General features: G+C 49.2%; 1 protein-coding gene across 6 annotated transcripts in view; it reads left to right on the forward strand.

Moving 5' to 3' along the window:
* The first annotated feature begins 2,480 nt into the window (after window positions 1-2,480).
* FAM168A (family with sequence similarity 168 member A) overlaps window positions 2,481-23,787 on the forward strand; it is a 179,659-nt gene continuing 158,352 nt past the window's right edge. For 3 of the 6 annotated variants that reach the window (XR_009968598.1, XM_062639217.1, XM_062639216.1), the window contains exon 1: window positions 2,481-2,602. The gene's annotated coding sequence lies outside the window, so the exon portion shown is untranslated. Of the gene's footprint in view, window positions 2,603-21,134; window positions 21,262-23,787 lie in introns of all 6 variants that reach the window. The other 3 variants (XM_062639215.1, XM_062639219.1, XM_062639218.1) reach the window with 3 other exon arrangements.

A 23,787-nucleotide genomic window follows, 5' to 3' on the forward strand; every position in this document is an offset into this window, starting at 1 on the left:
AGCTGGTAAAGCTGTGCAAGTGGGAGAAGGCAGAGGATGCGATGGGAACAGGCTCAGCTCCTCACCTGGGGGAGCCAAATCATGGATTTCCCAGTGTTTTCTTAGAACTATGGAATCCCAGCCTGGTTTGGGGTGAAGGGACCTTAAAGCTCCTGCAGTCCCAAACCCCTGCCACAGGCAGGGACCCCTTCCACTGGAGCAGCTTGCTCCAAGCCCCTGTGTCCAACCTGGCCTTGAGCACTGCCAGGGATGGGGCAGCCACAGCTTCTCTGGGCAGCTCCCACAGGAACTGGGTGCTGCTCAGCAAGAGATGGATGTGAAACTTCCACCTTGGTTTTCTTCCAGCTGGGCTCTGTCCTTGTCTCACCCGGGCAGCTGGAACAGGACGGAGCTGTCACCGAGCAGTGGCTCAGCGCGTGGTGGAGAACTTTGGTTGGAGCCAAAGCTTTGGGTTTTGTGTAGGAAACCAAGGGTTTTGGAAAGTCTTCCCACGTCTCACGTGATGCAGGAAACCAACATCCCCTGCAGGGTCTCCCCTGTGTCCATTTGCTGTGGAGGCAGATGGGTGAAGCCCTGGGGGTTCACCTGCTTGAGTCTGGGGTGAGCTGCAGGTGAGGACACGCCATCAGTTGCTCTTTCTCTTACTAATACACATTTGCAGGTGGGACAGCTTGGTACTTGGATTGCAGGGGTGATGCACCACCAATGTGGGCTGTTAAAGAGACCTCAAATCGTGCTGGAGGTCTCCCTTACTGTACAACACTGGGCATCACAGAATGGTTTGTGTTGGAAAGGACCTGAAGATCATCCAGTTCCAATCGCCTGCCATGGGCAGGGATGTGGTGTATTTGACATGGTTTTCACAACAACCTCTTCCTATCAGTATGTCAAGCAGTGAGAAATGGAGTAGCTCTGGTACAGCCTTTGCTACCCCAGGGACCCTCCTGTCCCAACTCCCTGATTCCCCGGGGGGGGGTCCCATTGCTTGGGAAACAAGAGTGAATCTTGATGAAAAGCAAACGGCTTCAAAGAGCACCGAGTGTTGCGAGGGAGTGAGGAGGGGACATGGGATAGAATCAATGAGGTTGGGAAAGCTCTTTAAGCTCATCCAGTCCAACCTTCACCCCAGCACTGCCAAGGCCACCACTGCCCCATGGCACTGAGGCCTCGTCTCCATGGGGTGTGAACACTTGCAGGGATGGTGACTGCAGCCCTGCCCTGGGCAGCCTGTTCCAATGCCTGAGCACCCTCTGGGGCAGGAATTGTTCCTCAGCTCCATCTAAACCTGCCCTGGTGCAGCTTGAGGCCGGTTCCTCTTGTCCCATCCCTTGTTCCTTGGGAGCAGAGCCCAGCCCCTCCTGGCTCCATCCTCCTCTCAGGCACTTGTAGGCAGCCATCAGGTCCCCCCTGAGCCTTCTCTTCTCCACACTGAACCCCCCAGGTCCCTCAGCCCTTCCCCATCACACTTGGGCTCCAGGCCCTGCACCAGCTCCGCTGCCCTTCTCTGCCCCCCCTCCAGCCCCTCAATGTCTCTCTTGCAGTGAGTGCCATGGGCTCTGTGGTGCTGTGCCCGATGGGGTCAGTCCCTGGGTGAACCCCATTGCAATTCTTCCTCCCAGACCCCAGCACTTCCCAGAAACACTCATTTCTCACCCCAAACCGGGGTACTGAGCGCTGCTGACGCGGTTTGCACCCCCCTTGGAGCTGTGTGCACCCACAGGCGCTGCTCACCCCCCCGGGAAGCTCCATTTGGGTTCATCACTCCTGTGAGAGAAGTTCCTGCATTAAAACGTAAACCCCTCGTTTGTGCTCCCAGAGAAGGGCCTTTTCCCGCCCCCCCCCCCCCCCATGGGGGCCAGCACCCCCTTCCCCAAGCACTGAGGGGGTTGTTCCACCCCCCCCCCAACGTTGGACGAGGGCTTTTGGCAGGGAAATGGGGGTTGTTTTGGGGGCGAGGGCCGGTTTGGGGTGCGGGGGGAGGAACGGGGCCTGGCCGCGCTGTGAAGAGGAGGCCGGGCTGCGGGGGGAGGGGGGGGAAGGCCTGGCCTCGAGGCCGCGCATCCCGCCGCGGGCACGGCTGCTGCTGGAGCTCACCCGGCGGCCCCAGGGCAATGTCCGGAAGCCGGGGCCAGGCCGCGGGGACCACCGGAGCCGCGCTCGGTTCGTCCCGGTGGGGATCGAGGCCGCGGCCTCCGCGCTCCCCTCAGCCCGCGCGGACTACAACTCCCATCATGCCCCCGCGCGGACTACAGCTCCCAGCATGCTCCACTCTGCCCCTCCGCACTACACCTCCCATCGTACCCCGCGGCCACACGGGCCCCGTCTCCCTCCCCGCCCGCTGCTAGAACTACATTACCCAGCGTGCCCAGCGGAGGGCGGCCAGCGCCGAGCGGCGGCGGCTGCGCGCGGGGCATGCCGGGAGCTGTAGTTCTGGCGGCGGCTGTAACGGTCCCGCTGGTGGTACACCCCCCCCCCCCCCCCCGCCCCTTCCCTCAGCGGCTGCGGGCAGAGGCAGAGGCAGGAGCCGCGGAGCGGGCGGAGGGCGAGCGGGAGCGCTGCCGCCGCACCGGCTGAGGGGACACCGCCGCCAGAACAGCCGCAGGTGAGGGGGGGGGACACGGCGGCGGGACAACGGCACCCCCGGAGGGCGCTGAGGGGGGGCTGCGGGTGACAGCCGGGGGGTGGGGGGGGGGGACACACGGACCCTCTCCCCTCGCCGGGGGCACGGGGCCTGGGCTGCGATGGCGGCGGTGGAGGGGGAGCATCCTGTCAGCGCTGTGGGGGAGACCGCCGCCCTGAGGGGGCAGAGCCGGCCCCGCTGCTTGTGCCCCCCCCCCAAGAGCCTGTTTTCCCCCCCCCTCAGCATTAGTGCCGGGATTTGGCCTCGCTGTGATGGGCACTGGGGCTCGGTTCACCTCAGCCCCCTCTTTGCGAGGCGCTTGGCGCCGGTGGGGGGGGGAGCCCGCTGAAGACCCCCCCCCCGATGGTGGCCAAGGCAAGTTCTGGTGGTGTGGAAGAAGGGAAATGGAGCGACCGCGCTTTCCCCTCCTGCTCTGAGCCCTCGGGAGACGTCGGTGTGGGGATGGGGGCACCCCAAGATGGGGGGGGGGGGGGTGGCACCGCTTCACCCCAGCCCCACTGCGAGCAGCGAGAGGGGCACGTGGGGATGATGATGATGATGATGATGATGGTGATGAGAGCGACAGAAGGGAATATTGAGGAGCCCGACAGCAACTTCATGGGATGGGAAAGGCCGAGTTGCGGCCGCGTCCGTCCTCCCGCTCCCTTTGGAGCGGGTTTAAAATGGCCCAGGTTTTGCTGAGCGAGAAGAGGGGGGGACGTCGGGGTGCAACAGCGGCAGCCTGAAAGCAGAGAGCGCAAGGTGCTGAGACGGGAGGCGGCGTTGTCCTCCCTGCCGCTGTGAAACAGTGGGTGCTGTGCCTTTGCATCAAGGGCTGCTTGTTTTCTTCCCTTTTCCTTCCCCAAGAATTGCTTTGAATACTTTGGCGTGGGGGTTTTCAGGGCAGCGAAGTCCGTTGCTGTACAGCGGGTTAATAATACCCCCAAAAGATGCCTTTATGGAAAGCTGAGGAGCCCTCAAGTAATGGAAATGGAACAAATACTCATTCTCAAGAACAGGGTTTGTGCTGTGTTGGGCTTGGGGGGGGCGGATTTCCCCCCCTCCCTGCACGTCGTGATAAGCTCTCAGGTTATGGCTTGGCTTTCCATAGCTGGAATTTCATTCAAAAGGCGTTTGTTTGGTGCTGAATTCTGTCAAATGCAGAGAAACGAGCAGGTTGAAGGAGGCTTTTTTTTTCCCCCTTTCTGGACAAAGGCATGTTGTGCTAAGCACAGAGAAACCCCCAGTGCTTCTGTCCCTCTTTTAATCCAGATATGATTGAAGATGCAGGGCTGTGTTTGTTCTTGCTGTTAAAATCGGGATGGGAGGAAGCGAGAGCTTTATTTTCCCTAAGGAATGGGAATGATGGAAACATCTTTAGGGAAACGTTTCGCTGGACTTGGTTGCATCGACTGCGTTATTTCATGGAATGTGGACTGTGAAGTGGTTCTGGAGGAGAACTCCAACTGAGGAGTGATATGGAGCAATGTCAAGGAAAGGGGAATTAGCACTTGGCAGCCAAATGCTTTATTTTATGATGGCTTTTTTAATCCTTTCTGCTTGCCAGTTTGGGTTTTTAACTGTTTCATGGCTTCTTCTGACCTTTTTGGTTGGGTACATTAAAAAACCCACCCCAAACAACACCTATGGTCTGATTATTTCTTCTTTCTACATGCGTGTAGTCATTAGAAGGACTGGTATCACTTAGCAGTGTATTTTTTTTGGTTGAAATCTATGTTTTTTTTGTTGAAATCTCTATTAAATCTGATTAACTTTTGCGCTGGAAGTTGCAAATATGAACTTAGCTACTTATGCGTCTCAACTTCTAGATTATTTTAGTCTTACTAAAGGAAATGTTCCCATTTATCAGAAGGAATCTCTCCCACCTGATGTGCTTACAGTGGCCTTTGGCTTTAGAGAATGTGTGCTGAGTGTTTCAGATGTTACTGGTCAGATTTATGGGGGTGTTTTCGTACTCTTTAGTTGATTAAAATCCCTGGCTGTTAGGGAGGACACTTTTGGAGAGGTACATATATAACCCTTTCCCTTTGGAACAAAGGGATCAGAAGCAACCTGATTCCATGCTATGAAGGTGGTTTGAATTTATTGTAATGGGAGTGAGGAACCAAAATGAAGCACCCCCACGGTGTCCAAATGAATGTGAAATAATTATGGGATACGGTCCTTTAGGGAGATCATCTTGGAGAGATCTTCTGTGATCTTGGGTGATACTCATCTGTCAAGTTCAATGCTAGGTCTGCATTGCAGTAGGTGAGCTGTTAAGGATGTTTAAAAGCTTGGCAGTGAAGTTTTCGTGCTCTCCTATGGATATGGGGTCCCCTATGGAACCCACCACATGGATAATGGGGAGGAACAGGAAAGAAAGGTGGCGCTGCTCTTGCTGTTCCTGAAAGCATTTCCCAGACATGTGAAAATGCTTTGGAGAAGCATTTCTGCATAATTATAATGAAATTTGGTCTAAATTTCATTAGGTGATCTGTCCAGAAGAGCTTCTGAACCTCACTTTCGGAGGGTAGGTGCAAATGCAGCCACTTCAGTGAGGGAAGTGGGTGTTTGATCCAGGAGAGCATCTGCTTTTGGGAAGCTTGCAAAGGCAACCGCGGTCAGACCGGCACAGATCTCCTTTTCTGGGAAGTGGGACATTCACAGCTGGGATGGAGTTCCTGGATCACCGAGGCCTGCCCACCATAAATGCCAGCAACTGTGGCATAAACAGGATTCAGTCCTGGTTTAAATCCAGGTGGGTTTCTGCTGCTGCCTGTGGCACAGGAACAGTTCAGTCCTTTCTCCCCCGGTAGTTGGAAACCTCCTGTTTCCACCCAGAGCTCTCAGCTGATTTGCAGCTCTCAGGTGGTTGATAGCAGTTGATGAGGCTGTCAGAAGGGAAACACAACTTTTATATCTTCCTTTCTGAGCTCACTCTTCCCTTCAGTCTGGGTTATGATCTCCATTTGTCTTCCACTGATGCCTTTTGGGCTCGATTGTATCTGCAGAGGCCCCAGTTTCCCCTTCCGCAGCACAAGTGCTCCATGTACTTTCTGTTTCCTCTGCAATTCATAAACTCTCCTTAAACCACCACGTTTTAACTGCGTTTCAGCCCTGAGTGAGCTCCCTTTGTGCTGGCTGGACGGTGCTCTGCTTGCTTGGCTTCTCCTCAGGTGTCTGTGGAGGGTTGAACACCGTCTCCCCACGCTGTGGAGATGCTGGGTGACCCTTGTCAAGAGGTGACAGACATGCAAAGTGCTGCCAACCTCTTCCTCCCAGTGCTGGGCTGAATCAGAAGTATTTGAAGCATCCCCATGAGAACTGTGTTCTTAGCCAGTGTGCTCAGGGAGGAGGGACACTTGCCTCACTCTCAAAGTGCAAGTGAGGTCATTTTTGTACAGCACCAGCTCTGATTTATTTGCTGGTGGGATTGTGTGAGGTCTGAGAAGAAGTTGGGTGAGCAGTGGAGGTTCATAACCAAGCATGGTCTTGTTTGTTAATGTACTGTGATCTTTCTAATTAACTAGACTCAATTTTGTTGCTTAAAATCTCCAAGTCACCATGGTCGGCTTCAGTATATGAGGGGTGGGCTTCAAGGATGCTGGAGAGGGACCTTTTCATCAGGAATAGGGCAAGGGATGATGGGTTCAAACTGAAACAAGGGAAGTTCAGGTTGGAGATAAGGAAGAAGTTGTTCCCTGTGAGGGTGCTGAGGCGCTGGCACAGGGTGCCCAGAGAAGCTGTGGCTGCCCCATCCGTGGCAGTGTTCAAGGCCAGGTTGGACACAGGGGCTTGGAGCAAGCTGCTCCAGTGGAAGGGGTCCCTGCCCGTGGCAGGGGTTGGGACTGGAGGAGCTTTAAGGTCCCTTCCAACCCAAACCAGTCTGGGATTCTATGTTCAGTCTATAGAAATAGTGGATGCAAAATGAGTGAATGAGAAAAGTGTTCTTGTTGTTTTCTAAAGTATTTCCCAAGCGGTGTAAACAGCATTTTATTGCTGATTTCAAAGTCAAGTTGATCAGTCCCATCTGACATTGCTGGATTCTTGTGTGCTCTCATGCGTCTCTTCAATAAACAGATGAAGATTTTTGCTTTGGTGACAATAAATAAAGTCCACCTCTCCATGTTTTGCCTTTTGACAGTCTTTTAACTCTTTGAATTAAAAAATATTGCCTCTTAATCTGTCACTTTTTAGAACTAGGAATAAATTTTCAAGAGTTATTTCCACATGCCTCTACTACCTGCCATTCACACGGATGCCGCTCTGCAGAGGCATCAAATGATGTTACCTTTTTGTTCCTTCCCCTCCACTAAGTCATAACGTTCCTATTTTGGGGTTTAAATCATTGGTATCCCTAAATATGGGATGAAAATGGTGTCCCCAACATAAGAAGGACATGGAGCTGTTGGAGCAAGTCCAGAGGAGGCCATGAGGATGAGCAGGGGCTGGAGCAGCTCCTGTATGGAGCCAGGCTGAGAACATTGGGGCTGTTGAGCCTGGAGAAGAGAAGCTGTGTGGAGACCTCAGAGCAGCTTCCAGTGTGTGAAGGGGGCTACAAGGATGCTGGGGAGGGACTCTTCATCAGGGACTGGAGTGATAGGACAAGGGGTGATGGGGTCAAACTGTAACAGGGGAAGTTTAGATTGGATCTAAGGCAGAAGCTCTTCCCTGTGAGGGTGCTGAGGCGCTGGCACAGGGTGCCCAGAGAAGCTGTGGCTGCCCCATCCCTGGCAGTGCTCAAGGCCAGGTTGGACACAGGGCTTGGAGCAGGCTGCTCTAGTGGAAGGGGTCCCTGCCCATGGCAGGGGTTGCAACTGGATGATCCTTTCCAACCCAAACCTTTCTGTGTATTCTGTGTGTGGTCCTTTGCCAGACTAAGAGATAGGGGTTGTAGGATGGAGTTTGGGAGAAGTTTTGAGTGGGTGGGGAAGAGCTTGGAGGTGTTTGTGGGTGGTTGTTGATGGCCTTTGTGTAAAACTTGATACGAAGTAAGTGCTTGTCTTGCTGATTTTGGAGCAAGGTGTATGTATTTTCCTAGAATCCCAGCCTGGTTTGTGTTGGAAAGGACCTTAAAGCTCATCCAGGCCCAACCCCTGCCACGGGCAGGGACACCTTCCACTAGAGCAGCTTGCTCCAAGTCCTTTCCAACCTGGCCTTGAATGTCTCCAGGGCTGTTTTGTGTCATGATCTGATATACTGATGCTTTTCTTGTTGAGGGCATTATTTTGATGTGGGGTTTTATGTTTCTTGACTTAGTTTGAATCAGTGGCAACAGAAGAAGTGAATTTTCAGGTTTTTCTGTTGTTGAGAGGCAGGTGCTTTGTGATGAGCATCTGGAGCAAGAATCCCAGAGCCAAAGTTAAGATCCCATCAGGGAATGTCCAGCTCTTAAGGGATACCCAGCATTTGCACATCATCTGAAATTTATGGAAGCTCTTGAGTATGAAGCAGCTTTTAGGAACCAGAATTCTTTTGGGACTTGGGCTGGGCACCGAACAGGAGCATGAACACACAAATCTAATTCATTTCCAGGTACATTTTTAATACAGAACTTCACTAATTATAAGCATTTTGTTCTTTAGCTCTCTTTCTAGAATCTCTTTCTCGGTCTGGAAGCAGATGACACAGTTCATTGTGCTTTTATTGAGCTAAACCTTATATTTCATCCCTTTTTCCTGTTGGAACCCTGTAGGGAAGTGATGATGAGGATGATATTCATGGCATAATACTATACTTTTCAGTGAAACATAGAAGGAACGGTTCCTTTGAGACACGTTTGGTTTCCTCACAGTGTGAGTAATACTTGAATACTTTTTAAGAGTTCCTCTGAGTTGTTTACTATGGATGTGCTGGAATCCCTGTGCACTGCAAAGGAATTTCAAGTGACTGTGTGCTTTCTGTGAGGAACAAAACGTGGCTCTGTGGACTCTCTCCAGCAAACCATTTAGGAGGCGATCGTGAGAGGATTTGGAGATGCTGGTTTGTATTTGGCTGTACTTTCCCCTGTCTTCCCTTCTGTCTGTGAGTGAAACAGTCACATGGAAAACTGGAAGGTGGGAAAATGGAAAGTGAGAGCAGAAAAATGGGGTTTATCATAGAATTCAGACAATAACTTCCCCAATAGGAAGATTAATGCTGAAGTGTATTTGTAGGCTGAACGTTTTTGCCTTTAATGCCTTGGCTTTGGGAGGGTTATGAAAGACAAGCTTAGAGTGTTTTATGAGAGAAAAAGTACTAAATTGGCAAAAAAAGCAAGCCTAGATGCCATCGTGCCTGCTGGGCATGTCTAATTCTCTGATAACACGGATAAGGATTGCAGACAGCAGCAAAAGTTAAACTAGAGCAGCGCATCTTGGGTTCTGCAGGTTTTTTTCTTGCTTCTAATTTAATGTGGAGCTTAATATAGAAGATCTGCCTCTTTTATGGCATCAGACACTTTAGTTTATCTGCCATGAATTAAAGCAGTGTTTGAGCTTTTCCTTTCTTTGGTGTTAGATACTCAGCTCTCTCAATTTGATAACGTGTGGAATTTGATGTTGGCAATCTATCTTGGAGACAAGTGAGTGTTCTGAGCACAGTTTGCTATTCCCCAGTTTTCCTTTTGGTGCTTTATACTTGGATTTGTGGGTGATGACAGCTCGCTTCTTGAACGGACAAGGGGGTTTATGTGGTTATTCAGGTTATTGTCTCACTCACCCCCTACTCTTCCTAGAGCAGGTTAAAGCTCAAGCTTGCTCTTGATTCAACTTAGATTCACAACAGGGTTTTTTAAGTCTTAAAATGCAGTGCCCAGGAATCTGAGAAATGGTTTCTTTGTCTTTACTGTAGCATCTGAAGCCCAAATGCTGAACTTTCCTGTGCAGCTGAGTTTCTGCATATGGACTGATCTCATTTCTTTCCCTAAGAATTCTTTCCCTGTCTGTAGATAACGCACACACATGCAAATGGAAGTTGTAGAGAAGATACTTGGTTTGAGTTGGCTACTTCTGTGATAGTAGCCTTATGTTGTGGGCTCAGGAGTTAAATGTGGTATCATCATCTGTTCTCATCTGAGCTTGAGCTTTCCTTGTGTAATTCCTGGGGTTGGATTTCACATATGTGTTTGTTGGCATTCACCATCAAGAAATGATGTCTTAAAGTGCTTTAGGCTTTGTAACACAAAAGGCAAGTGCAGGGTCCTGGCCCTGGGGAGGAACAACCCCCCACACCAGCACAGGCTGGGGGCTGACCTACTGGAAAGCAGCTCTGTGGAGAGGTAACTGGGGGGACCTGGTGGACACCAGGTTGTCCATGAACCAGCAGTGGGACACTGGGACCAAGGTGGTCAATGGTGTCTTGGGCTCCATCAGGAAGAGCATTGCTGGCAGGTGGAGGGAGCTGATCCTCCCTCTGCACAGCCCTGGTGAAGGCTTCCCTGGAGCATTGTGTCCAGGTCTGGGCTCTCCAGTATGAGAGACCTGGAGCTCCTGGAGCAAGTCCAGTGAGGGGCTGTGAGAATGATGAAGGGTCTGGAGCATCCCTCACATCCCCTGTGAGGAAAGGCTGCAGGAGCTGGGCCTGTTCAGCCTGGAGAAGAGAAGGCTCTGGGGGAATGTGGTCAATGTGTACAGGTACCTGAAGGGAGGGTGTCAAGAGGATGGAGCCAGACTTCTCAGTGGTGCCAGCAATGGGATGAGAGGCAGCAGGCACAAACTAAACCACAGAAGTTCCACTTGAACATGAGCAAGAACTTGTTTACCATGTGGGTGTCTGAGCATTAGAGCTTCCCCAGAGAGGCTGTGGAATTTCCTTCTCTATAGGTATTCAGGAGCTGCCTGGACCCAGTCCTGAGCATTGTGCTGTGGGTGACACAGCTGGAGCAAGGAGCTTGCATGAGATGATCCCCAGCCTCAGCCATTGGGTGATTCTGTGAAGATGCTGTTGGCTGTTTTCCAGCAGATGGGTGTCATCTGGAGGTTTTGTCGTTGTGACTCCCCCTTTGATGGTACAAACAACTTCTAAAGAAAAGCCATAAACCCCTCAGAGCTCTTGGTTGCTTTCGCTTCGCCACTTAGCAAAGTGTCCAGCACAGCTCGTGTTGTCCTCTCCTCCTCTTCCACAACACCACTGCCAAGGTCAACCAAGAGATTACCTCTTCCCTTTCTGATGCTGCCTCTATCCCAGTGACCTGTAGCTGTATATGTACCATTGAGGCTGCTTCTGGCCAAGCTTCTTGGAAGGTCTTTGGAGACCTCCCTAGGTTAAGCCTTGCAAGATCCTTGTGTGTAGATGTGCTAACTCGATTTCCACCATGGAGATATGGAGCCTGGAGACCTTTTCCTGCCATTGCACAACAGGGTTGGGTCAGATGCTGTCCTGCTTCTCCCCCTGTGGACGGTGGGAGATTTACTTTGTATGCTGTTGGGATGATGCTGTGTTGGTGGCTTTCTGTATGGGCTTAGAGGAGAGTTCCTAGAGCTTAAGGCTGCATCTGGAAACCACAGACACTTACATTTTCCCTGGTAAAGGAGCCTATTTAGTTTGGATACTCTTTACCTTCTACCAGGACAGTGAGTTTGAATTTGAAGATCTCAAGTCATTAAGAGGCCACCACTTTTCTTGTTATATTTTCAGCAATTAATTATCCTCTCTGATTAAAAATTGAGGTCTAATTTGAATTAGTTGCTGTGGCAGGGGGCTGGAACTGCATGAGCTTGAAGGTCCCTTTAACCCAAACCAGTCTGGGATTCTTCCTTGTGTCTGCCCATTGTTTACAAGGGGAGTTAAAGCTCTCATTTACTTTAGAAGCTTTTCCAAACTCTGCTCTGTAGCTTGTTCCTTTTTGATCCCAAAAGCACTTTGAAACTTTGTGGTGAATAGAAGTGGATCATCTATATGCAAATTCCTTTTTTTTTCCTTCTGCTAAGTTATATTTGTGAGAAACCAGCATCTCAAGTGATGCCTGTTTTCATTACGGTCAGACTTGATTATCTTAAAGGCCTTTTGCAGCCCCAGTGATTCTGTGGTGCTGCTGCTATTTCATTAAGATGATAATTAAAAAGTACAAACATCACACAAGTTAAAATCAGTTATTCAAATCAAGGCATTTTGCAATCCTGATTGAATTACTAGACCTAGATGTATTTAAATGTGAGTCTGTTTTCTCTCTGCTGTCAAGGCTTCCAGTCCAGTGATTGTTTTACTGGTTATAATGAGGTCCATAGAAGTTACTTTGTGTTTTTAATTGTCCCCTATGATTTGAGGAAACTAATCCCCTGTAATCACTTGCTCCTCAGAGTTTCTGTACCCATCCTGTGTCTTCCCCATGTCTTCCATACATCCTCTTTTTTTCTCCCTATGGAGTCACGTACCCAGCTCCTTGTCTAGTGGAAGGTGTTCCTGCCCATGGCAGGGGATTGGAACTGAATGAACTTAAGTTCATTTCCAACCCAAACCATTCTATGATTCTAAGTTCCTCTGAAAATCCAGTTCCTCTGCAGTGCTGATAACTGACAGAGTCGAGCCTTTTCCCCCCCTTTTTATAGGGCCACGCTGTAGCCATCACTTCCCTTTCATTTCTGAGCACCTAATGGTTTTAAACTCCACTTGCTCATCACATCAGATTTTCCTCCTCCTTGCTGGTAAGGATTTGATTTGTTCCTGTTGTAATTCAGCCTCCTCACATCCCTAGATAGCAACAGAGCATCCATTTTCTCCATGGATGCTCTTGTCTGACTTTGAACCTCATTTCCCCTTCTAAGTGTCCTTCTCTTGTGTTTAGCTTATTCCTCTCCTGGCTGCATCAGCAGTTTCAGCTGGGAAGGTGTCTTATTAGTTGGAAAGATGCTGCCTTTGCAATTCCTGCTCTCTGTTCCCTGCAGTATTGTTCCATCACTCAAATCCAAGTATCTCATCAGTCGTGCAGCCTTGTTCAGTTCAATGACCTTTTTGTGCCTTCTATTGCTTCAAGTACTGGATGTGTGTTAGAGCTCGGGGATCAGCTGCCTGTGGATGTGCAGTCGGGCTACGATGGGGTGCAGGGCTAAGAACATTGGTGTTTTGAGGCACTCAGCTGCACTCTCTGGCTCTCCCTGAGCTCTGCACTCAGCCAAAGCCACTGTCTCGTGTAGAAGATCCCATTGACTGGCAGATTCCTGCCTGTTTCAGAGGCAGCTTCTGCCAGATCCTCGGAGCTTCCTCTTAGTACACTCAAGCACAGGGAAGAAAAAGCCTGGCATGGCACCACACAAAGGCTGCCAAAACCTCACTTAGCCTTTCCCTTTCAGTTCTTTTCCAGGATCCCTGAAATCTTTCCTCATCTGCTTAGCTCCAGCTGATGCCGAGTCGCTGCTCCCGGTCTGTGTGGTTGCTTGTGACCAGAGTTTAGCCAGTATTTGTGATCCTATGTTGGAAGAGGAAACCGATGCCAGGCAGGTATTCCTCAGAGGCAGTTGTGCTGCTTCCCAGAGCATGTTTGCAGAGGCTGCTTTTCCTCAGCACAGGCTGAAGCAAACAGCAGGAGACAGGTCTGCTCAGGATTCCAAGGTCATCCTTTCCTGCCAACGCTAAATCCATGCACACGTATGTGTGTGGCTTACACCATGGGGGTTTCTTTGCCTGTCCTTGACTTTCTTCTGCTTTCCTGATGCTCTTCACTGACATTCTGGCTCTCTCAGTACTCGACAGTGTGTGTATCTCCTGTTATCTGTGATTGATATAGTATCCCCTTCTCCCAAAACAAAGCTGGGTGCTCTGTTTTTGTGCTCAGCCCTTGGGAAGCTTGTTTTACTCACATCTGCTTTAGGCCAATTTGTGACCAGCCTTTTCATCCAAAACTCCATGTAACAGAATTGTCTTCAATGGTGATTGTTTGGGAATGGATTCATAACCTCCTTCAGCCTTGTGCTTTCACCTCAGGGGAGATCTCCCTGCTGGAGAACCCAAATCATGGAATCCCAGCCTGGTTTGGGTTGAAGGGCACTGCGGCATCTCCCAATGTTTAATCTATCTTGGGAAATACAGGCATTACCAAGCCTTTTTGTCATATTCCAAAGGGGAAACTGAGGCAGTGCTTGTGCAGTTGGTGAACTGGAGGGAAATTGTGGGCATGAGAAGAACTGGATTCTGGTCTCCCATGATCTGACCCTGAGATCATCGTTCATCACTAGCATAATACCACTCATAACAAAAAAAGGTTGGTAGATACCTATGAGCTCTTAGGCAGAAGCTCTTCCCTGTGAGGGTGCTGAGGCGCTGGCACAGGGTGCCCAGAGAAGCTGTGGCTGCCCCATCCCTGGCAGTGTTCAAGGCCAGGTTGGACACAGGGGCTTGGAGCAAGCTGCTCCAGTGGAAGGGGTCCCTGCCTGTGGCAGGGGTTGGAGCTGGAGGAGCTTTAAGGTGTCCCTTCAACCCAAACCATTCTATGACTATGATTCTGTATGGAGTTTTTCAGCACCAAATTGTTCCACTTCCATGGAAATGGCTCTCCCAGAAAGTGCTGCAGAGACCGTTCTGGTGCCTCACTCATTTCGGTTCCCACTTCAGGCTGGTGCCTTTGATCTGTGAAACTCCTGATTTGAATCTTATCTCCTTGCGAGGCTCTGTCCCCAGGCCCATGCTGGCAGCCAGGATTAGTTGGGCTTTCCTCTGTTGACAATCTTGGTTTTAAATCTGAGAGGACTTTCAGCACAGCTTTCTCCTGGGGCAGGGAGGAACATTGATTCTGGAATATGTTTTTCTCAGTGTTATCAGGATTTTCTGGCTATCAAGATAAGCTGCAGAGCTTATGAATCAGGGAGTTTTCTTCCTACAGCATCAGCTGGAGGAGGTTGTGTGTGTCTTTGGTGGGTTTAGGTTTTATCTGACCTCCCTGTGATTTTACCTTTTTATTATTATTTCGTATTTCTTGTTTTGTGTGTGTGTTTGTATTAATCAAAAGACAGTGGGAAAACAGTGAGGAAAACAATCCTGTATTCTTTGGCTTTTGGTTTGTGCCCTCCTGAGATGCTGGAGAAGGGACCTTAAAGCTCATCCAGTCCCAACCCTCTGCCACGGTCAGGGACCCCTTCCACTAGAGCAGCTTGCTCCAAGCCCCTGTGTCCAAGCTGGCCTTGAACACTGCTAGGGATGGGGCAGCCACAGCTTCTCTGGGCACCCTGTGCTAGGGCCTTGCTACTCCCAAAGTCATCTTTATTCTTGGGGAGATTCCCACTGGACACAAGAGGGAATAATCTCCCTAGGGAAGTGGTGACTGCCCAGCACTGGACAGTGTTAAGATTGGGCTGTACAGGGTGCTGGGCCATCTAGTCTAGGTTATTCTTTGCCTGGAGAGGTTGTAGCAGATGTTCTTTGAGGTCCCTTCAGCCTGGGATTCTGTGATTCTATGATCTAGAAAGTTTGAATTACGCCCATTGCTGTTACTTCTGGCTTTGGTACATCCATAGGATTCTTTCTACATAAATCAGAAGCATCCAGTGGACATAAGATGTTTATTTCCTTCCAGCAGCCATATAACATCTCGAGCACTAACTGTTCCCTGAAGAGCTGCCCGTAAGTTCTTGTTGATGCTAAAACAATCCTGTTGATGCCAAAAGATACAACCCCAAGCTCTGAGATCCTCCAGTGCAAAATACACTTGAAGACAAAGGGACCCTTTGCTGTGATCTGCATCTACATCTCAGCAGAATAAGAATCATGGTTGTATTTCATGACTTCAGGTTCCTGAAGGGAATCCAGAATCCCAACTCCAGCAATCCTGAGGCTGTTCTTTGAAGGCAAGAGGTTCTGTGTAGGTGTCTTGCAGTAATTTTAGCTCATCCCCTTGATACAGCACACACTGAAGGCTTTTGCTTGCCTCCTGGGGAATACAGTGTGTTCTAAAGGCGCTGATAGCCAAGTATCAGGAGATAGTATTTGATGATAGAGCATTTAGGCTATGTACTAAAACCACCTGAAGTACGTTTATGGCTTCCTTCTCACTTCTGTAGTTAACACAACAGTGCTTTTAGAGGTAGAGAAGTTATCATTTAGACCAGCTCCTCCTCTGTTAAATGTGCAACAGATGGGCTGAGAATCTGGTTTTATTGCTGGTTTAGGTGGGTGCAAGTCTTTGGTCTATGAAAGCTGCCTTTCTGCCCTCCTTCCTGCTGTACACTAATATATCTTGTGTCAAAGGCATCCTTTCAGGAGGTGCTGATACCTTCTTCTCGGAGCTGCCCAGTGATGTTTCCATCATGATGCTTGGGAACACATGGCCAAGGAGAAAGTAGGAGAGGTGAGACCTCACCTTCTGGTGAATACCATGAATTTGTTGACTTAAATGAGCTTAAGTTTGGCTTTGGAAACTGAAAAAGCATCCTGGAGGTGTAGTTTCACCATGTGTTTGACGTAAGGGAATGGGACACTTTGCTACTCTGTCTGTGATGCTTCTCTGACTGTGCGCTGAGGTGGCAGGAAAATAACTGACATGGAAACCTTGCAAAGCATGAATTGGAAGAGGAAGAGTGAGTTCAGGGATCGTGTCTGGCCAGGTTGGAGCAAGCTGCTCTAGTGGAAGGTGTCCCTGCCTGTGGCAGGGGTTGGAACTGAATGAGCTTTAAGGTCACTTCCAACCCAAACCAGTCTGAGATTCTGTGATCTTCCAGGACTTCTAGAAGCTGCACCTTCAATCCTGTGTTCAGCTCTGTGCCCCTCACTGCAAGAGAGACATTGAGGTGCTGGAGGGGGACCAGAGAAGGGCAGCGGAGCTGGTGCAGGGCCTGGAGCCCAAGTGTGATGGGGAAGGGCTGAGGGAGCTGGGGGATTCAGTGTGGAGAAGAGAAGGCTCAGGGGGGACCTGATGGCTGCCTACAAGTGCCTGAGAGGAGGATGGAGCCAGGAGGGGCTGGGCTCTGCTCCCAAGGAACAAGGGATGGGACAAGAGGAACCGGCCTCAAGCTGCACCAGGGCAGGTTTAGATGGAGCTGAGGAACAATTCCTGCCCCAGAGGGTGCTCAGGCATTGGAACAGGCTGCCCAGGGCAGGGCTGCAGTCACCCTCCCTGCAAGTGTTCACACAGCGTGGAGAGGAGGCCTCAGTGCCATGGGGCAGTGGTGGCCTTGGCAGTGCTGGGAATGGTTGGACTTGAGGGGATGTTAAAAGTCTTTTCCATTCCAGCTGATTCTATGATTTGAGCAGGACAGCTCCCTTTCATTTATTTAGTTTGTTTTGAAGTGTTCCTTTTGTTGGCTTGAGAAGACACGAGGAGCTGACTCGGTTTTGTTGTGCTCTTGGGGATCTTTCCATTTAGTAAAAAGGGGTCAGAAAAAACATTAAGAGAGAGAATTTGCTTAAGATATGCTCTCAAGATGAAACCCCGATGCTTCGTTGCAGATCAGTGGCCTCTGCAGATCTTTTTATAGTGAAATAATTGAATGGGAGTATCCATTCTGAGATTATTGGGGAGTATCCTGAGTCTATTCGTGATACTGAGAGGGGAAATCTGCTTTATTTGGAGCTGTGCTTCCTGCCACAGTGGTAACAGTAGACAGTGATCAGTAGCATGAGAGCTGGTAAACCCCTCAGGCATTTTCCATCCATTGCAAGCAGTACAGTGAGAACCCACAAAAATACCCAGTGTAAAAGTACCTGAATCAATGGGGACTTGTTCCTGGAATCACCTTTTGGGGTTATTTTCTCCTATTTAGAGAGAGGAGAAACAATCCATTGCTGCCAGAAATTCCACTCAGGATTTCTTTGTTTCTTCCATATAATTAACCATGAGGATTTTTTCCCTGATTTGATTCATTCTGTATTTGTAGGCACCACACAAGAGTGAAGAAACAAGAACAGTTAAAACCAGGAAAGGAAACCAAACTGCTCTCAGATAAGGCAGGGACGTTTGATAGCTGGGAGCCTTTAAAGATAGGTTTTGAAGATAACTGTATCCCTCTAATTTCAGGAGATAAGAGGCTGCAGGTACCTGATTTTTAAAACCAATCCTGTTTTCCAGGAGCTTAACCACGAAAAGTGCTGCTCCTTCAGCATTTAGACTTGGAAATACTGGTTTTCAGGGCTAATTTCTTCCTGTTTGACACTGTAATACACATTACTAACAAACCCTCAGGATTCTGTTGCCACTTACTAAACAGGGGAGGAAAATGAAAAGGCTTTATTCAAAAATAAATAGCTAATCTGGGATGACAGACACAAAAATATCTCGGCTCTAAACATGTTTGTTGCCACGGCAGGAAAGGCTCTGTGCTGTAATCTTTAGTTTCATACCCTAAGTATAGCTTGAGTCCTAAAATTTACCTCTAATTCTAAGTTTCCTTAACTCACTGTTTGTTTTCAGAGTAAGTGCACTATCTCTACTGTATCAGACCTGAGTTTATCTTCATGCTGATTTTCATCTGGGTGGCTGTCTTAAAGGCAACTAATAGTGCATTATGTTCTTAGTCCCTGAATCTTCAGCTCTTACAAGTGACATGATTGGACTCAATTCATGAAGTGATACAGCAGAGTCACACGTTCTTGGACTAGAAGCATGCAATCATAGAATCACCATGGAATGGTGAAGGGAGCTTAAAGCTCATCCAGCTCCAACCCCTGCCACAGGCAGGGACCCCTTCCACTAGAGCAGCTTGCTCCAAGCCCTGTGTCCAACCTGCCCTTGAACACTGCCAGGGATGGGGCAGCCACAGCTTCTCTGGGCACCCTGTGCCAGCGCCTCAGCACCCTCACAGGGAAGAAGAATACATTCTTTTCATCCATCAGGTGTCTATGGTACCTGCCCTCCCCTCATAGAACCTGCAGGCAAACTCCATAGATAGATAGTATTTATCTGATAGTTGTTCAGATAAGATGTTTGTCTCAGTAACAGCGTAGTTTGCAGGACTCAGATTGCTGTGATTTGATTCTCATAGAAATAACAACATGTATTTGGGCTTGCAGGATGTTTGTTGTGATGGATTTTGGTGGCAGGTTGTCTGCTGTGTGTGTGATGAGTGTGTGAAGGGGCAGGTTGGACAGGGCTTGGAGCAAGCTGCTCTAGTGGAAGGTGTCCCTGCCCATGGCAGAGGGGTGGAACTGGATGAGCTTTAAGCTCCCTTCATCCCAAACCATTCTATGATACTCTTCATCCTTGGTGGTGCTGGGCTTGCTCCTTCAGCAGCACTGGGTGATCAGTTTGGTCACTAGGTAACTAGTTGGTCTTTGCAAAAGCACACAAAATGGGTGAGAATCCATCATTAAATGTTAAAGACACCACTATTTTCACTTCAGGCTCTTTAGTTTCTCTAAACTTACATCTGTTAAAAACCATAGATCAGGAAAGTTCTGGAAATCCACTTTTCCAAGGTTATTATCAATTTACCTGTTTGGGATTCTGCCTTGTATCCCATGGCATGCAACAACTACCCCTTAAAAATACCTTCGTATAAGAACATTGAGACACAGCCAGACCTCAGACAATACAATAGCACTTAAAGTCTTGAACTGAGTCTTGTTAGAGCTCATCTACATTATGACTTATTGTCAGGTTTATATGAAGTTAAGTTAATAATGCCTAAATAGGTTTATTTTCTCTTTAGGAAATTAAATAGGGTTGACTGGGCTTGAATTGCTGTTTTCAGATGAGTAGCTCAGAGGAGAGCAGCAGCACTGAGAAGAAACCTCAGCCCTGCAGCATCTGCAGACCTGATGCTGCGCTGAGACCCCAGGGGATGTATCAACGAATGAAGCTGCTCTTTGAACTGTGTCCCATGGAACTGTGATTTCTGAGCTGTTGTAATACCAAGTGATGCTTTGATAAAGCAAACTGGCAGTGTGTTTTTGGAGAAAGATGATATTAATCAGATTAAAACCAGGAGGTTGTCATGGGCAAGCAGACTGAGTTTGGAAGGGTTTCAGTGAGCCAGCTGTGGACCAACAGTGTATTTATTAGTCACCAGCACAAATGACATGTCATACAGAGGGGCAGAACAGTAAGGGATGGCCCATGAAATAGAGCAGCTGATGGACACCTTGGTGTCTCCTGGTCCCCAGCTGCCCAGCCTGGAGGGACAGTGCAGTGTGTTGTAAGAAACCCAACAGGGTGCTGGGGAACATCAGCAAGTGCATTACCATGGGGATAAAGGTGTCGATGTCCCACTCTGCTGGGTGCTGGTCAGGCCACCCCTGGAACATGGGGTCAGGTTGGGTCCTGCTGCACAGCAAAGCTGTGGCTGGCCTGGAGAGGGGCCAGAGAAGGGCCTCAAAGATGGTCCAAGGGCTGGGCAGCAGTGAGGAAAGGCTGAGAGAGCTGGGACTGCTCAGCTGGAGAAGAGAAGGCTCAGGGAGACCTGATCCATGTGCCAGGAGGTAAAGGGGGGCTGCAGGGAAGATGGAGGCTCCGTTTGGACAAGGAGTCCCATGGGAGAGCCCAGGGGTGATGGGCACAAGTTACTGCTGGGAGATTCCCACTGGACATAAGAGGAAAACTTTTCCCACTGAGAGCAAGCAGCCATTGGAATAATCTCCCCCGGGAGGCAGTGACTCCACAGCACTGGACACTGTTAAGATGAGGCTGCCCAGGGTGCTGGGCATCCAGTCTGGGTCATGCTGTGCCTAGAAAGGTTGTAGCAGGTGATCCTTGAGGTCCCTTCAACCTGGGATTCTATGATGTGGAGACTGTTTATCTCTCCCCTTTAGATGTGCTCATCAAGGGCAGGTTCCCATAGCTTGGTACCTTGGGCTTGTCATCTTTGTGTTTGATTTAGGCTGCATTCAAAAAGGAAGCTAGAATAGATGTGAAGCAATGCTGCTGGAGGTAAGAGTGGCCTCCAGAACGAGAGTGGAATTAGTGTTGTGAGTAGTCATGCTCGAAGGGATGACAGTGGCGTGCAAAGCAGGTTTGTGTGAACACGAGGGTTGACGCCGTAGCAAAAATGCAGATGCCTAGTTTTGATCTTTGTTAACTTTATGAGCAAGGAAATATTTAAAAGAGACCAAATCCCATTCCTGTCTTTGGGACTCGTGACTTTCATATGGGAAGATTGTGTATGAGTTCCATGGCTTGAAATAGCTCTTGGGTAAGTCGTAGGGGAACAGAAGAGACACAAAAATAGGCTGAGGACAAGAAGAAACACACAGAGAAGCTCAGAGCAGCAGTCTGGTTTGCTTATCAAAGGGAGTGCTTGAGTGCAGTAGCATCATGGAGTGGAAATTCCAGGGACTGAGTGTTCTTCCAAGGAAGTTGCACCTAAAATCAGTGTTTTAAAGGGGAAGTTGGACAGGGCAGAGGAAGTGAGGGATTATTAGGGAGGTGGAGCACCCCTTGTCATGAATGATCAGAGGGAAAAATAGCACTTTCCATCACTAGAAGTCCCCCTATTTGATCATTTTCTTTTCGAACTGTGTAGGCTAACACAGAGGGTATGTTCTTGTTGAGTATTAGGTTCAGTTTGTGGGTGCTATTTAACAGCATGCGGCAAGAGAAGGGGAATTTCATTGCAGTTGTGGTATTTTTTTGGCCTTTATGCTGATGAAACCATGAAAAATCTGTTCGTTTCAGGCAGGAAGAATCATGGAAAGGCCCCAGGCACCGTTAACCTGTGGGTGCATCACAGGGGTCGTGATAGGGGGTGATGGAGTTCAGTTGAAACACCAGTTTTTACTTAATGGGTCAACTTTTGCTTTAGGTAAATGGAGCTGGTGCAGGGCCTGGAGCCCAAGTGTGATGGGGAAGGGCTGAGGGACCTGGGGGGTTCAGTGTGGAGAAGAGAAGGCTCAGGGGGGACCTGATGGCTGCCTACAAGTGCCTGAGAGGAGGATGGAGCCAGGAGGGGCTGGGCTCTGCTCCCAAGGAACAAGGGATGGGACAAGAGGAACCGGCCTCAAGCTGCACCAGGGCAGGTTTAGATGGAGCTGAGGAACAATTCCTGCCCCAGAGGGTGCTCAGGCATTGGAACAGGCTGCCCAGGGCAGGGCTGCAGGCACCCTCCCTGCAAGTGTTCACTCCCCATGGGGACGAGGCCTCAGTGCCATGGGGCAGTGGTGGCCTTGGCAGTGCTGGGAACGGTTGGACTGGATGAGCTTAAAGGGCTTTTCCAACCTGGTTGATTCTGTGATTCTATGGTTAAAATTAGTACTTCATTCCCTTAAAAATCCCGGTGTGGGATGGCACTCTGGGAAGGGCAGCTCGAATTAACTGCAAGCAGAAGACAAGCCCTAAAAACGCTGTCGCGCACATGGTGGCCATGTGAATGGAATTGTGTTGCTGAGAGTTAAGGTTAAAAGTCTGGTGTTTATTCATAGTATAGAGTCTCTAAAAGCTGTAAGACACACGTGGCAATGTGGCTGGCTTTGAGGTGAGCTGCTGGTGCCATGGACAGTGAGATCGAGCACCCTCAGCAGGTTTGCTGATGACACCAAGCTCTGTGGTGCAGTGACACTGGAGGGAAGGAGGGATGGGATCCAGAGGGACCTGGCCAGGCTGGAGAGGTGGGACCATGTCAACCTCATGGTGCTCAACCAGGCCAAGAACAAGGTCCTGCCCCTGGGTCAGGGCAATCCCCAGCACAAACCCAGGCTGAGGGAGACTGGATGGAGCAGCTGGATGAGCTTTAAGGTTCCTGCCAACCCAAACCAGTCCATGGTTCTGTGAAGTCTGCCGATGCTCACAGGGCAGTGGACGTGATCTCAGCTTTGTATCAGTTGAGGGGTGGATTTATGAAGTGTAACCACCTGTATAATTACTATTTACAAACTATCTGTAAACTCCCTTTCCCCCCAAACTGATCTCATCCTGAGCGTTTACCTGGGACTGTTCTGCCTTTGGCACCTAATTCAGAAACCTTTATAAAATGCATTTGGATGTGCATGTCAGCTCAAATGATGCCACGAGGATACTGAAAGGTGTGTGAGCTGCAAGACAAAGACCCTGTTGAAATCCTCTGGCTCCAGGTGATGTATTGTGGTATGTGGATGCCTCCAGATGATCTGTTGTGGTCATTGAAGCCCGGGTATGACTCGGACTCTATTCATAGCAGCGTTCAGAACACGTGCCTCATGCATCGATCAGGCTTTGTCTGCATCTGAAACCTGCTTCTGCCAGTTCTGCCTCACAGTCCAAATTGCTGGTTGGAGTGATGTTTGATGTGATCTAAGAATCCTTTAGATGTATTGTCAAGGGATTCAGAGCTAAATAAATGACAGGAAAGATGAGATCCTCACAAGCGTTTGGATAACATAAGCAAGACTAATGGTTTTTAAGCTGTTGTCTGTACAGAGGGATGGGATTGATCAAAGGAAGTAAAAATTAGCTCCGTGGCTTCTTTGTACCAAAAGCTGAATATGAGCAGCTGAGGTGAGAGATTTAGGGCATAGGGAAGAACCTGAGCGATGCAGGAAACTGGGGTGGGAGGTGGTGAAAGTGCAGGTTGACAACTCTGTCCTCTTTACCTACATTTTCCTGTAGGGATTGGCTGTAGAAGACTTTGGAGAGGCTGGTGTAGCCTGGATGTTTTAGTCAAAGCCCGTTATTGTGCTATGAAGAAGATAGGAGTTTCTAGAAAGCTGGTCTGCTTTGCCATCTGGGGAATACAAGAGATGAAGATGTGGAAGGTTGGTGGTCAAGGGGATGTGAATGTGCTTGAGGAGGAAGAAGGGGAAGAGCAGATTTTCCTGTGCCTCCCTCCTTGCCTTTCCACTGTCTACTGCAAATACCATTTCTTTGCAATTCCTGCCCCTGAAGTAGGAACTGAAGTGTTTGTTTCCACACCTGATGCTCAAGTCAGCAGAAGACATTTAAAATTTCCCCATGTTTTAGCGTTCCCTACAGCAAGTGATGGTCCAATAGTGATGAAGCTCATTAGGAGAAGGAAGGATGAGAAGAAGGAAGGCTCCTTAAGGGGAGACCTTAGAGCAGCTCCAGTGCCTAAAGAGGCTCCAGGAAAGCTGGAGAGGGGCTTTGGACAAGGGCCTGTAGGGCCAGGCCAAGGGGAATGGCTTTAACCTGCCCGAGGGGAGATTGAGATGAGCTCTTAGGCTTTGCTGGCGCCAGATTAACTCATCTGTCCATATGTTTGGAGCAGATTATTGGTACAGTCTCTCTTCTGTCTCCAGATGCAGTCAGATGTGAAAGATAGGACAGCTTCACTTCGTCTGACTCTTTACTATCCATCACTAGCTACATAGGTCAGAGACAGCAGATGTGAAATATGGTC

Source organism: Pezoporus occidentalis, unplaced genomic scaffold (assembly GCF_034315485.1).
Source record: "Pezoporus occidentalis ecotype Australia unplaced genomic scaffold, CSIRO_AGI_Poc_V1 ctg6, whole genome shotgun sequence".
Classification (NCBI taxonomy): Eukaryota; Metazoa; Chordata; class Aves; order Psittaciformes; family Psittacidae; genus Pezoporus; species Pezoporus occidentalis.